This window comes from Leptidea sinapis, chromosome 26 (genome assembly GCF_905404315.1).
Source record: "Leptidea sinapis chromosome 26, ilLepSina1.1, whole genome shotgun sequence".
Lineage (NCBI taxonomy): Eukaryota > Metazoa > Arthropoda > Insecta > Lepidoptera > Pieridae > Leptidea > Leptidea sinapis.
In genome coordinates, this window is record NC_066290.1 from 9,323,152 (window position 1) to 9,338,800 (window position 15,649).

Genomic DNA, 15,649 nt, shown 5'->3' on the forward strand with positions numbered 1-15,649 from the left:
TAATGTTTTCATCATAATTTGGTGTGGCGGTCATCTTGGATTTGAAAAATGTTCACCAAATTGTTCTCTGCACCCTCGAGAACCTAGGATAGGATACCCATAATCTAGTTATCAAACTTTTAAGCGGCGGCCATCTCGGATTTAATAATGATCCCAAAATTGTTTTCTGCACCCTCAAGAACCTCGGACACAATATCCATATTGCTGAAATCATAATTTTGTGCGGCAGCCATCTTGGATATCAAATATGATCACAAAATCGTTCTTTGCTCCCTTGAGAACCTCGGACACGATATCCATAATGTTCTCATCATAATTTGGTGCGGCGGTCATCTTGGATTTGAAAAATGTTCACCAAATCGTTCTCTGCACCCTCGAGAACCTTGGGTACGATATTCATATTGCTGAAATAATAATTTTGTGAGGCGGCCAACTTGGATTTCAAATATGATCACAAAATCGTTCTCTGCACCCATGAGAACCTCTGACACGGTTTCCATATTGCTGATAACATAATTGTGTGTGGCAGCCATCTTGAATATCAAATATGATCACAGAATTGTTCTCTGCACCCTCGAGAACCTCGGACACGATATCCATATTGCTGAAATCATAATTTTGTGCGGCGGCCATCTAGGATTTCATCCCAAAATTGTTGTCTGCACCCTCGAGAACCTCGGACACGATATCCATATTGCTGAAAACATAATTGTTTGCGGCAGCCCTCTTGGATTTCAAAAATGATCACAGAATTGTTCTCTGCACCCTCGAGAACCTCGGACACGATATCCATATTGCTGAAATCATAATTTTGTGCGGTGGCCATTTTACTTTTCAAAAATGATCCCAAAATCGTTCTCTGCACCCTCGAGAACCTCGGACATGATATCCATATTGCTTAAATCATAATTTTGTGCTGTGGCCATCTTCGATATTAAATATGATCACAGAATTGTTCTCTGCACCCTCGAGAACCTCGGACACGATATCCATATTGCTGAAAACATAATTGTGTGTGGCAGTCATCTTGAATTTCGAAAATGATCACAGAATTGTTCTCTGCACCCTCGAGAACCTCGGACACGATATCCATATTGCAGAAATCATAATTTTGTGCGGCGGCCATCTAGGATATCAAATATGGTCACAAAATCGTTCTCTGCACCCTTGAGAACCTCAGACACGATATCCATAATGTTTTCATCATAATTTGGTGCTCGGTCATCTTGGATGTGAAAAATGTTCACGAAATCGTTCTCTGCTCCTTCGAGAACCTAGGATACGATACCCATAATCTAGTTATCAAACTTTTGAGCGGCGGCCATCTCGGATTTAATAATGATCCCAAAATTGTTTCCTGCACCCTCGAGAACCTCGGACACAATATCCATATTGCTGAAATTATAGTTTTGTGCGGTGGCCAACTTACTTTTCAAAAATGATCCCAAAATCGTTCTCTGCACACTCGAGAACCTCGGACATGATATCCATATTGCTTAAATCATAATTTTGTGCGGCGGCCATCTTCGATATCAAATATGATCACAGAATTGTTCTCCGCACCCTCGAGAACCTCGGACACAATATCCATTTTGCTGAAAACATATTTGTGTGTGGCAGTCATCTTGAATTTCGAAAATGATCACAGAATTGTTCTCTGCACCCTCGAGAACCTCGGACACGATATCCATATTGCTGAAATCATAATTTTGTGCGGCGGCCATCTTCGATATCAAATATGATCACAAAATCGTTCTCTGCACCCTTGAGAACCTCGGACACGATATCCATATTGCTAAAATCATAATTTTGTGCGGCGGCCATCTTGGATTTCAAATATGATCACAAAATCGTTCTCTGCACCCTCGAGATCATCGAATTCGATACCCATAATGTTGTCATGATAATTTTGCGCGGCAGCCATATTGGATATCAAAAATGATCACAGAATTGTTCTCTGCCCCCTCGAGAACCTCGGACACGATATCCATATTGCTGAAATCATAATTTTGTGCGGCGGCCATCTTCGATTTGGAAAATGATCAGAAAATCGTTCTCTGCACCCTCGGGAACCTCGGATACGATACCCATAATGTAGTTATCATAATTTTGAGCGGCGGCCATCTTGGATTTCAAAAATGATCACAAAATCGTTCTGTGCACTCTCGAGAACCTCGGATACGATACCCATATTTTTTTGATCATAATCTTGCACGGCGGCCATCTTGGATTTGAAAAATGATCACAAATACGTTCTCAGCACCCTCTCGAAACTCGGATACGATACACATAATGTAGTTATCATACTTTTGAGCGGCGGCCATCTTGGACTTGAAAACTGATCACAAAATCGTTCTCTGCACCCTCGAGAACCTCGGATACGATACCCATAATCTAGTTATCATGCTTTTGAGCGGCGGCCATCTCGGATTTAAAAATGATCCCAAAATTGTTTTCTTCACCCTTGAGAAACTCGGACACGATATCCATATTGCTGAAATAATAATTTTGTGCGGCGGCCATCATGGATTTGGAAAATGATCACCAAGTCTTTCTCTACACCCTCGAGAACCTCGGATACGATACCCATAATGTTGTAATCACAATTTTGTGCGGTGGCCAACTTAGTTTTCAAAAATGATCCCAAAACCGTTCTCTGCACCCTTGAGAACCTCGGACACGATATACATATTGCTGAAATCATAATTTTGTGCGGCAGCCATCTTGGATTTCAAATATGATCACAAAATCGTTCTCTGCACCCTCGAGAACATCGAATACGATACCCATAATGTTGTCATGATAATTAAACGCGGCGGCCATATTGGATTTCAAAAATGATCCCGGATGTTTCCTCTTTACCCTCGAGAACCTCGGACAAGATATCCATATTGCTTAAATCATAATTTTGTGCAGCGGCCATCTTGGATTTGAAAAATGATCACCAAATCTTTATCTACACCCTCGAAAACCTCGGGTACGATATCCATATTGCTGAAATCATAATTTTGTGCGGTGGCCATCTTGGATTTCAAATATGATCACAAAGTCGTTCTCTGCACCCTCGAGAACCTCGGATACGATACCCATAATGTAGTAATCACAATTTTGTGCGGTGGCCAACTTAGTATTCAAAAATGATACCAAAATCGTTCTCTGCACCCTCGAGAACCTCGGACACGATATCCATATTGCTGAAAACATAATTGTGTGTAGCAGCCATCTTGGATTTCAAAAATGTTCACAGAATTGTTCTCTGCCCCCTCGAGAACCTCGGACACGATATCCATATTGCTGAAATCATAATTTTGAGCGGCGGCCATCTTCGATTTGGAAAATGATCAGAAAATCGTTCTCTGCACCCTCGGGAACCTCGGATACGATACCCATAATGTAGTTATCATAATTTTGAGCGGCGGCCATCTTGGATTTCAAAAATGATCACAAAATCGGTCTGTGCACTCTCGAAAACCTCGGATACGATACCCATATTTTTATGATCATAATCTTGCACGGCGGCCATCTTGGATTTGAAAAATGATCACAAAAACGTTCTCAGCACCCTCGAGAAACTCGGATACGATACCCATAATGTAGTTATCATACTTTTGAGCGGCGGCCATCTTGGATTTGAAAACTGATCACAAAATCGTTCTCTGCACCCTCGAGAACCTCGGATACGATACCCATAATCTAGTTATCATGCTTTTGAGCGGCGGCCATCGCGGATTTAAAAATGATCCCAAAATTGTTTTCTTCACCCTCGAGAACCTCGGACACGATTTCCATGTTGCTAAAATCATAATTTAGAGCGGTGGCCATCTTGGATTTGAAAAATGATCAAAAATCGTTCTCTGCAACCTCGAGAACCTCGGGTACGATATTCATATTGCTGAAATCATAATTTTGTCCGGTGGCCAACTTACTATTCAAAAATGATCAAAAATCGTTCTCTGCACCCTCGAGAACCTCGGGTACGATATCCATATTGCTGAAATCATAATTTTGTGCGGCGGCCATCTTGGATTTGAAAAATGATCACAAAATCGTTCTCAGCACCCTCGAGAACCTCTGATACGACACCCATAATGTAGTTATCATACTTTTGAGCCGCGGCCATCTTGGATTTGAAAAATGATCACAAAATCGTTCTCTGCACCCTCGAGAACCTCGGATACGATACCCATAATGTAGTTTTCATACTTTTGATCGGCGGCCGTCTTGGATTTGAAAACTGATCACAAAATCTTTCTTTGCACCCTCGAGAACCTCGGACACGATTTCCATATTGCTAAAATTTTAATTTTGAGAGGCGGCCATCTTGGATTTGAAAAATGATCAAAAATCGTTCTCTGCACCCTCGAGAACCTCGGGTACGATATCCATATTGCTGAAAACATAATTGTTTGCGGCAGCACTCTTGGATTTGAAAAATGATCACAAAAACGTTCTCAGCACCCTCGAGAAACTCGGATACGATACCCATAATGTAGTTATCATACTTTTGAGCGGCGGCCATCTCGGATTTGAAAACTGATCACAAAATCGTTCTCTGCACCCTCGAGAACCTCGGATACGATACTGTGGAATGAACTTCCTTGTGCGGTGTTTCCGGGCCGATACGACATGGGTACCTTCAAAAAAAGCGCGTACACCTTCCTTAAAGGCCGGCAACGCTCCTGTGATTCCTCTGGTGTTGCAAGAGAGTATGGGCAGCGGTGATCATTTAACAACAGGTGACCCGTACGCTCGTTTGTCCTCCTATTCCATTAAAAAAAAAAGAAGTAGGATGTGGACGGTGTAGGCCACAAAGACTACGCAACAACAGTCGCGGGGCGTCTCCTAAGGAGACTCGAACCTCAGACCGGCTGTGTGCTTGTGGGAAGGAGAGAGAATGAAAATGAAGATGAAATGAAGATGAAAGATGAAAAGGTGATAAGAACACACTCGCCGGCGAGTGTGGTGATGTTTTGTGTAATGTATGTATGTATGTGTGTTTGTATGTATGTACGTGGTGTAAATGTTTGTGTGCATGTATGTTTGTATTTGTGTCTGTTTGTGGAGTGTGTTTGTGATTGTGTAAGTGGTGTATGTCAGTCCGTCAGTCAGTCCGTGTGTGAGCGAGTGTAGTGCAGCGATTACAGGACGAGGACTAACGTCTCGTTGGGTACCAAAACAATGTGTGGTGTAACTAGGGTGCGAGCCGCTGGCCATCGTCAGAGCGACGAGTGCCAGTGGTTTGCGGTGGTTGACCGCGCCTACGCCTTCGAAGGCGGTGTGTGCGTGTCTGTGTCGGTGTATGTGTGGGTGTTGCGTTCGCGATGGTGATGTCGTCATCCAGGTCTACCGTTACGTGTCTGGGACGTCTTATTAGGTTGAGACTATGGTGAAGGGGGGTGTACCCGCATGCCTTCCTAACCAAGATGTTGGGATGGTTAGGCGCCTTGTCAAAGAAGCGTCTCGAGTATCAATATGTTTCTTGAAGTTCATATTGCTGTTGAACGTGACTCCTAAGTATTTGTAATCCTTCACCCACGGTATGGGTGTTTCATACAATTTAATGACGTCGGGCGGTCGTTTTTTAGCGCGGATGCTATTCGCGTTACCGAAGAGTACCGCTGCACTCTTGGTGTGGTTCACTTCAATCCGCCATTTTCTGAACCAGTTGTCTAGTTCATTGACGGCGGCTTGAAGCACTTTAATGTTCCTGCTCAAGGTTGAGCGGTTCAATAGAGCGGAGCCAAAGTATAGTGCCGTATCGTCAGCGTACTGAGCGAGCTGGACATTCGGAAACTTGGGAATGTCGCTCGTGAAGAGCGAGAAAAGAGTGGGAGAGAGGACTGAACCCTGTGGCACGCCAGACCTGATGGGTCTGGGTGAGGTTAGGGTGCCCTCTACTCGATATCGGAAGGAGGGATCAGTAAAGTAGGCTCGTATGATCGAATGCCTTCGCGACATCGAAAAACACGGCTGCCGTGGTAGCGTGAAGTTGACGCCGTACGAGAATGTACTCGGTGAGACGGTGAGCCTGCTGGGGACACGAGTGAGCGGTTCTGAATCCGAACTGTATGTCGGGTATCAGGTTGAGCTCCGCGATGTAATGATTAAGACGCGCGAGAATTAATCTTTCGTAAAGTTTCCCGATCGAGTTAATTAAGCTAATAGGCCTATAGCTACTCGGATTAGCTTTAGGTTTATTGGGTTTTGGGATACCGATAACAATGGAATCCTTCCATTGTTCGAGGAACGCGCTGTTAGACAATAGAATATTAAAAATGGTAACCAATAAAGTAATAAGAGTCGAGGGTAGGATTTTAAGAACCCTATTGTTTAAAGTGTCGGGCCCCGGGGCCTTCTTGGAGTGAAGCTCCTTAATGATTAGCTTCACCTCTTCGTAAGAGGTGAAGCTAATCATTAATCATTATTACATCGCCTGAAGGGCTCAGAGCGGAGCGACGTTCAACTTCACGATCAACTTCGTCAACGTGTTTCGGGTCGGCTGCTGCATTTGGAGAGCACTGACTCTCGAGACTATCGGCGAGGCATTCAGCCTTTTCATCGTTATCGAGCGCAGGCTGCAGTCCCTGTCTATCCAAAGGAGGCATGACAGTGGGCTGCTCCTGTTTGAACGCGCGAGGCAGCTTCCAGAAAGCCACATATGATGGCTTAAGGTTGCCGAGCAAGCGTTCCCAACGTTCGCCGCGAAGTTCCGCGATACGTTCCCGTACCACCCGCTGTAGGTAGCGGAGGTGGCGCCTATTCTCGACCGACGGATACCTATCGTAAAGTCTAGTGGCTCTGTGCTTCTGTGTGAGTAAGTTCCTGACCTCTGGAGGCAGGTTTAGGCGATGCGGTTGCATCGTCGGAACCTGCCTGGAGCAGGCCTTGATCCTATTCTGTATATGTGACGTCACATGAGAGATAGCACTGTGAGCCGTGTCGACCGAGTCGATGACGTCCGGTATAAGGTCAAGGTCGTCGGACTTAATAGACTCGAGATCCTTTTCCAGCCGTTGCCAGTCGATCACTGTTTTCGTCGGTGGTTGAAAGTTAACCGTTGGGCCTAGATTTAGGACGACGGGCCGGTGGTCTGACTCTAATTCGTGAAAAACCTCGATTGAATTTACATTGAGCGTTACGTTTTTAAGTAACGCAACGTCTAGAATGTCGGGTCGGTGCGCGACGTTATCCGGATAACGTGTTGGTTCGTCGGGTGCTATTACTGAAAAGTTCAGCGTGTTTGTCAGCGAATCTAATAAGATTCCGTTTCTATTTGTGGCTCTACTGTTCCAGCTGGAGTGTTTGGCGTTAAGATCGCCGCCCACTATGACTGCGGCCCCGTGGCCGAGAAATGCTTCTATATCTGTGTCTAATACTTGTTTGTTAGGCGTAAGATAAGCTGAAATAACAATGATCGGCTGGTGATTCGCCATACTGACTCGGATGGCAGAGGCCTCGATGTTAGTGAGGACCGGAGGATCTATAGGTATGCAGTGTAGAGACCTTTTAAAATAAATGAGGGTACCGCCCATACGGGTGGTGCGATCATTCCTGACTAAGTTATAATTAGCGATACGCCGATCGCGTATGCGTGGTTTTAGAAATGTCTCTTGCACTAAGAATAGGTCTAATTGATGTTCGTGAGCGAACTCCTTCACCAAGTCTAGTTGAGGCTTAAGGCCTTGGGCGTTAAAATACGCTATACGGAGCGTATGTGGTTTAACCCGTCCGCTTACGTAATTAGGCATCGCGAATGTTTTTATACTTTCTCCCTATATCGGAGAGGGCTGGGACTATTTTGGCGTTGTCTGCCAAAACTTGCAGGAGCGACGGCAGGTCGTCCCGGACAGCATCGAGCCTGCTGGCCAGGGCTGTGATTTCGTCTATGTCGTACAGCTCTGACAGTTCGAACTTGAAGGCAAAGGCGCTGCCGCACTGGTTGCCTGTTGGCGCGGACGCGGGCGCCGGTGGCCTCGGTCGCGGGACCGACGCCGCCGGGCGGGACGCTAGCGGTGGGCGGAGGGGCGCTGGGGCCTTAAGAGTGGCCTCTGTGGCAGCGTTGGCAGCCGGAGGAGACCTCGCCCAGGCGTTTACCTTAGGAGGCGGCGCAGGTTTGAAGGTCTTAGTGAACTCCACCTTCTCTGCTCTGCCTTGCGGCTGGCGGCGCCCTGAGTGACGCTTGTGTTTGGGTGCCTTGGAACACCCGCGATAGCTCGCGGGGTGCCCCTTCTCCTCGCACAAGACGCAGGCCGGGGGCTCCGCGCATTGCGCTGGTCGAGGGCACTCCGGCGTGCCGTGTTTGCCGAGGCACTTCACACACCTCGGGGTGTGTTCACAGTTGCGTGCCGAGTGCCCGTATACTGGCATCTGTGACACTGACCTTCGGCTTCGGCCCGGTTTTTAAGTTGAAAATTTCCTTTCCCTCTTGCGTGAGGTCGAGAACGACGAGAACCATGTTAAATGGTTGTTTGTTGTTGGTGCCGCGCATACGGTGCACCTCGTGTGCAGGGTAAGTCTGCTGTTTGAGGCCCGACAGAATGTCGGCCTCGTCTATCTCTCTGGGGACGTTCCTAATAACGACCCTCAGACGCTTCTCCTCAGGCAGGGCGTACGTGTGGAAACCCACACTCAGCTCTCTAAGAAGAGATGTCAGGGCGCGGTGGTCCGCTACCTCTTTGGTCTCTAATTTGATAAGAGATTGGTACGCCCTCGCCTGGAACGAGAGCGTCTTTGGGATCCTATTTTTGATCACCAACCAGCAGCCTCGCTCTATTTGTTTGCAGATGAGTCTCGATTCTCCCTTTACACTTCTGATTGAAGGCGAAGTGTTTACAGGTGACCTGGTGAGCGATACCTTCAAGCCTTCATCTCAGAAAGAGTCCAATACGGTGGAGGCAGTGTACATGTATGGGCTGGCATATCTTCAGAAGGTCGCACAGAGCTAGTAGCCATAGAAAATGGCACCCTCACTGGGCAAAGATATGCTCAAAAGATTCTCAATGAGTATGCAGGGCCGTATTTAGCAAATATGGGTGATGGATCAATGCTGATCGATGATAATGCCCGGCCACACACGGCGTACAAGAGTATATTCAGGAGGTCGGTATCAGCGTGATGGCTTGGCCATCAAGAAGTCCTAATCTCAACCCGATTGAACACGCCTGGGATGAGCTTGGGAGGCTAGTCAGAAATCGCAGACCACCACCTACTCTTTTTACTACTAATCTTACCGATTTCTCGTGGCAGGTATCGTCATGCTCGGTTAAATGCCTCTGCTTGTGGCGGCGAATGGGGCGGGTCCTTCCCTTCCCTAAAATATGGTCGAGGGAGGCGATGGCTGGTCCATGCGTCATGCTCGTGAACGGGTGCTACTCGTGGGGGCTGGATGATCTTGTTACCGGGAGGTCTGCTTGATAATAAGTAAAAGTTATTATATATTTAATTTTATGAAATGCTCACATAATGCCTCTATTTATTTACGGTATGTGTGGATTGATGCATCTACTATACTCAATAACTCTTGTGTTTATAAGTATTAATTTACTTTTTTTTCTTTTTTTGACTTACTCATGTAAGCCTTTCAGTTTTTGACTTTTGAGTATTTTTGTTGCGTCACTTTGCATATATTGTAATTGAAATGATTTGTACAACAACTAAAATGTAAATCTTGACTTAAAAGAGTGGCAATGAGTTTCTTGCTACTTCTTCTCATTAGCTCAACCCTTTACGAAGTAGCGGTAAATTCAATAAGAAACAATATGTATATATTTTTTTTTGACATTCATAAGTGTCATTTTTGTGACCTACATGAATAAAGTGTTTTTGAATTTTGAATTTTTGAATTTTACTACCCTCAGGGCACTAAAGCAGGCCCTGGTAGAAGAATGGGAGAATATTCCCCAACATCGGGTCCGAAACCTAGTGTTCAGTATGCCAAACCGGTTCGAAGCTGTAATCAGAGCTCGAGGAGGCAATACCAGTTATTAAAAATTAAATAACATGTAATATATTTTAGTTGAATTTTTTTACACTAAACTAAAAATGTCTATTTTCATTGTTTTATCTTTTTTAAGTTAAAAATGTTACTAATGTATAATTTTAGTTTCTAAGAATTAAAGCCTATAAAATTTGCAACAAAACGTTTTTAATCTTAAATCTCTACCTTCTATAGTTAAGAAAAAAAAATAATTTGAAAAGTGTGATACTTACTTTTGCAGGCCAGTGTATTTGAGCACCCTGGCTGCCAGTTCAATGACTGCTGCCGATGCAGGCGAGTTACAGTTGCGTATAGGTAAACTGGAATCCCTCTACGAACAATTTGACGAGGTAGAGTTGCGATTAGAGTGTAGTAGTGATCCTGATGGACAGATGATAGAAAGGAATGCATTCGAGTCGCAGTATTATAAAATGGTCGCTACAGCACATGAAATGTTAACGTCATTTAGCAAAGCTCATGAGGAGTTCAAATCATACTCGGGCTAGCCGCAACAACATCGTTAAATTGCCTACAATTCAATTGCCTAAATTTTGTGGTTCTTACGACAATTGGCTCGAATTTAGAGATACTTTTACAAGTCTGATACATAGCAATGACGACATTGATGAAATAAATAAATTTCATTATTTAAGATCGTCTTTGGAAGGAACTGCTGCAATGGTAATTCAGTCTATTGAATTTTCAGCTAGTAATTACAATATTGCGTGGACGTTGCTGTGTGAAAGGTTCAATAACAAACGGTTACTAGTACAAAATCATGTAACATCTTTATTTAATATTGAACATATAACAAAAGAGTCGTCAATTGCGTTGAAGCGTATTATTGATCATATAAATAAAAATTTGCGTGCTTTAGAATCATTAGGAGAACCAGTCAAACATTGGTATACTCTTCTTATTCACATTATCACACATAAATTAGATACTAAAACATATCGTGAATGGGAGGAGTTTAAGGGCTGATTAGACAAGGATGCACCTATATCCTTTAAGTCCTTCATGAGTTTTATACGTAGTCCCGTAGATTTAATTGAAACTTTAGAATTATCTCGAAATAGTGCTTATAATAGTGCCAAAGAGTGCAATAAATCTAATTCTAAAATTAAATCTATGATTTCCGTTCAAAATAGTCACAACAGTTTTAACTCTTCGCTCTCGCTATCTCAAGTATGTCCTAAGTGTCACGGGGAACACACTTTAAATAATTGTCCTCAATTTTTAGCGCTTAGTAATAGTGCACGGTTACAGCTATTGCCTAATTATAAAATTTGTTTTAATTGTTTTCGCAGTGGGCACTTTTCGAATCGGTGCAAGAAATCAGGCTGTAAGATTTGTAGGCGTAAACATAACACACTAGTTCATGTAGCAGAATTGAAACCGAACCCCATCGCGAACTCGGCGCCGCTGGCCGCTGTACCAACGGCTACCGATGATAACAAACCGGTTTCGTCACGTCCTGCCTCTAGTGCTGTTTGTACTGATGACTCAAGCGCTAAGTTGACTCTGTCAGTACATGTTCCGGGTTCGATTCCCTGTGAAGTTTTATTGTCTACGGCGTTAGTAAAATTATTTGATAGTAAGAATCGTGAGCACATAGCACGTGCTGTACTAGACAGTGGCAGTACGTCATGCCTGATGACGGAAAATTTATGCAAACAGCTTAACTTGCCTATACATCGTATAGTACCTATACTAGGTACTATTAATAATTCTTTGTCGCATACAAGTAAAGTATGCAGCGCACCTTTGAGCTCGTTATGTGAGGATTATACAGTTGATGTTCAATGGTTTATTTTGCCATCCATCACTGATAAGGTGCCTTCTAATAAAATAAGTTTAGTGAATCCTAGTATTCCATCTGATATTTGCTTAGCCGATCCTAAGTTTAATCACCCTGCAACTGTTGACCTTCTGATAGGAGCTGATCTGTTTTGGGACCTGTTAGGTACTCAACGCGTTAAATTAGGTCATGGAAAACCGGTTCTTTACGAGACTAGACTTGGGTGGTTAGTCTCTGGCCCGATTAACAGCGGCTATTTACCAGGTTTTTCTCGGCATATTAAATGCAATTATCTTCAATTAGATATGACGAACGAAAGCTGTGAGGATATTCAAAGCTAACTAACGCGCTTTTGGCAGCTTGAAGAAGTAAGCCCTCAGTCATATAGCTTTTCAGTAGAAGAACGGTTATGTGAAGAATATTTTCAAAAAACAACTTCACGTTTAGAAGACGGCCGTTTCTGTGTTAGAATACCTATTAAACAAGATCCAAATTTATTAGGAAATTCAATAAATCGTGCTAGGCAGTGTTTATTTTCATTGGAGCGCAGAAATAGTAAAAATCATGTATTCAACCAAATGTACCATGATTTTATGTCAGAATATGAATCTTTAGGTCATATGTCTAAGTGCGCGGTCACCGATTCAATATTTCAGACATATTATATACCTCACCATGGCATTCTTAGAGAAAGCAGTACGACAACTAAATTGAGAGTAGTTTTTAACGCTAGCAGTCCATCTACCTCAGGCTTTTCTCTCAATGATCTGCAGATGATCGGTCCTACCGTACAAGATGACCTCTTATCGATTCTTCTACGTTTCAGGCAACATAGGTACGTATTGTCTGCCGACGTAGAAAAAATGTATAGGCAGGTGGCGGTACATGTTCATGACAGACATTTACAGCGAATCGTGTGGCGTGACGATCCTTCTCAGCCTCTCGACGTTTATCAGCTGAATACGGTCACCTATGGTACGGCTAGTGCTCCATATCTCGCCACGAGATGCCTCAAACAGATAGGGTTAGAGTGTAAAGACAAGCGGATTGCAAATATTATCATTCATGACTTCTACGTTGATGATTTGCTCACAGGGGGCGCCACAGTCGATGAACTCAAATTCATACAGCAGGTCGTCACCACGGTACTTGCATCCGCCTGTTTGCCTTTACGGAAATGGAGGTCGAATGAGTTATCATTATTTGGTGAAGGAAATCAATCTGCCGTAAATTTAAATATTGGCTCTCCCGAGCCAAGTAAAACTTGAGGTCTTGGATGGTTGACAGACACCGACAAACTGTGCTTTTATAGTCCAAAAAATATTTCTAACGAAAATACGAAACGCAACTTATTATCAGTTATTGCTCAGATTTTTGATCCGTTAGGACTCCTAGCACCGTTTGTAATAACCTTAAAAATGGATTTACAAAAACTCTGGCTATTAAAGATAGAGTGGGATGAACCACTACCACCAGAATTTTCAGATCTATGGTCTAAGATAATTGTAACATTACCTACTCTGAATAACATTCGCATTCCACGATGTGTTATATGTAATTCACATCAATCTGTAGAACTTCACATATTCACCGACGCTTCGGAGCGTGCTTATGGTTCCTGTGTGTATGTTCGTAGTGTAAATAGTGAAGGTGACGTCTTAGTACGACTATTATTCTCAAAGGGTCGAGTGGCGCCAATTAAATCATTGACAATTCCAAGACTTGAATTGTGCGGTACTGTGATGGGAGCTCGTCTTTATGAAAAGGCTATTGGTTCGTTAAGACTTCAATTTAGGCAAGTGACATTTTGGACGGATTCAACAATTGTTCTTGGATGGCTCAATATGTTACCAAGCAAACTAAATACATTTGTTCGTAATCGCGTCGCCGAAATAGTGGAAAAAACCAATCTAATTCCATGGAGACACGTTCCAACAGGCCAGAATCCCGCAGATTTCATAACTCGTGGAGTTGGTGCTAATTTGATCAAGTCTTTAGACCCTTGGTGGTGTGGTCCTGACTTTCTTCAATTAGAAAAATCTGGCTGGCCTAAAGTTACCGCGGTCGCAAGCGATTTACCAGAGTCTCGCCCAGAAATAACTCTCCATACAATGAAAAGCCAGAGCTCTCAACACGCAATTATTGAATTTCATCGTTTTTCCAACCTTTCTAGATTACAGTGTTCCGTTGCATACATGTTACGTTTCATCAATCGTTGCAAAAGGCAAACCATGCCAACGTCTTATTTAGGTGAAGATGAATTACGGAATGCGTTGTATTTAATCATTCAAATGGTACAGAAAGAGTCCTTTCCTGAATATGAGTTACTATTAAACAAACATAAACTTCCTCCGAAGAGCTCTTTAAATAAATTTAATATTTTCTTAGACACAAACAATATAATTCGCGTTGGAGGTCGCCTTTATAATTCACAGTTTTAAATGATAAAAAATATCCTATTTTAATACAGTCCACACATCCTTTTACTAAATTATTATTTCAACATGAACATAAATGTCTTATGCATGCAGGGTTCTTTTCATGCAGCTTCTTTTGGCCACAATTAGAGAAATATATTGGCCCATAGGTGGTCGCAACCTAGCAAAGATATGCTACCATCAATGCGTGCTATGTCGCCGCATGAAGGGTCAAACTGTCAATCCTATAATGGGGAACTATCCACAGCAGCGTCTCGTTGTAGGAGAACACCCATTCACTAGCGTAGGGGTAGATTATGCTGGTCCTATCACCGCAGCAAGTCGTCAAGGTCGTGGTTGCAGATTTGTGAAGGCTTACATTGCCATTTTCATTTGTTTTACGACTAAGGCCATTCATTTGGAGTTAGTAGGTGATTTAACGAGCAATAACTACTTGTCGGCATTGCGTAGATTTATAGCGCGAAGAGGAAAACCCTCTAATATGTACTCCGACAATGGTACCACCATTTTAGGTGCTTATAATGAGCTCGCTAAATTTCTAAAAAGCAACTGTGATTCGATTGCCGAAGGTGCAGTCAATGAAGGCATTAATATTCATTATATACCGGCGTACAGTCCTCATTTTGGCGGATTATGGGAGGCTGGTGTTAAGTCGACCAAGTATCACTCAGAGCGAGTGCTGGGAAATTGTCATTTAACGTACGAGGAGCTTAACACAACTTTGGTTCAAATTGAAGCCCTGTTAAATTCACGGCCTCTGACCCCGCTGTCATCGGAGCCTGACGACCTGATGCCACTAACACCAGGACATTTTCTGATTAGGAGACCATTCACATCGTTACCAACAAGTGACCTCACAGATCAGTGTACAAGCCACCTAAGTCGTTATCAACGGATTGAGCAGTTACGCCAACACTTTTGGAACAGATGGTCCAAAGAGTATATATCTGAGTTACAGACAAGGTCTTAATGGCAGTTGACGAAAAGTGAGTTGACAATGGGATCATTAGTAGTGGTAAAGGATGATCATCTACCACCATTGAAATGGCGCCTTGGTCACGTCGTGGGAGTTCACCCAGAATCTGATGGAGTGACAAGGGTCGCAGATGTTAAATGTTCCAACGGGATACTCCGCCGTGCCGTCACCAAGATCTGTCCACTGCCAATCTGCACTGAGGATGCTTAAGGTGGTGGGAAATAGGTTTTCCCACGGGTGGGGATATGTCGACGCCTGCAGCTTTAAACCAGCAAAGTTTATATTTACATGTTTAATGTATTTTTGTAAGGGTTGAGTGTTATGTCTTCTTGTTCAATTACACGTGCGTCAGCAAGCAATAAATTTGTTTCATTTCTTTAATTAAAATTAAAATACTACCTGTTGAGTGCTTCTACACAACCCTAGTCTATATATAAGTATATGTGCCTAAAACAAGA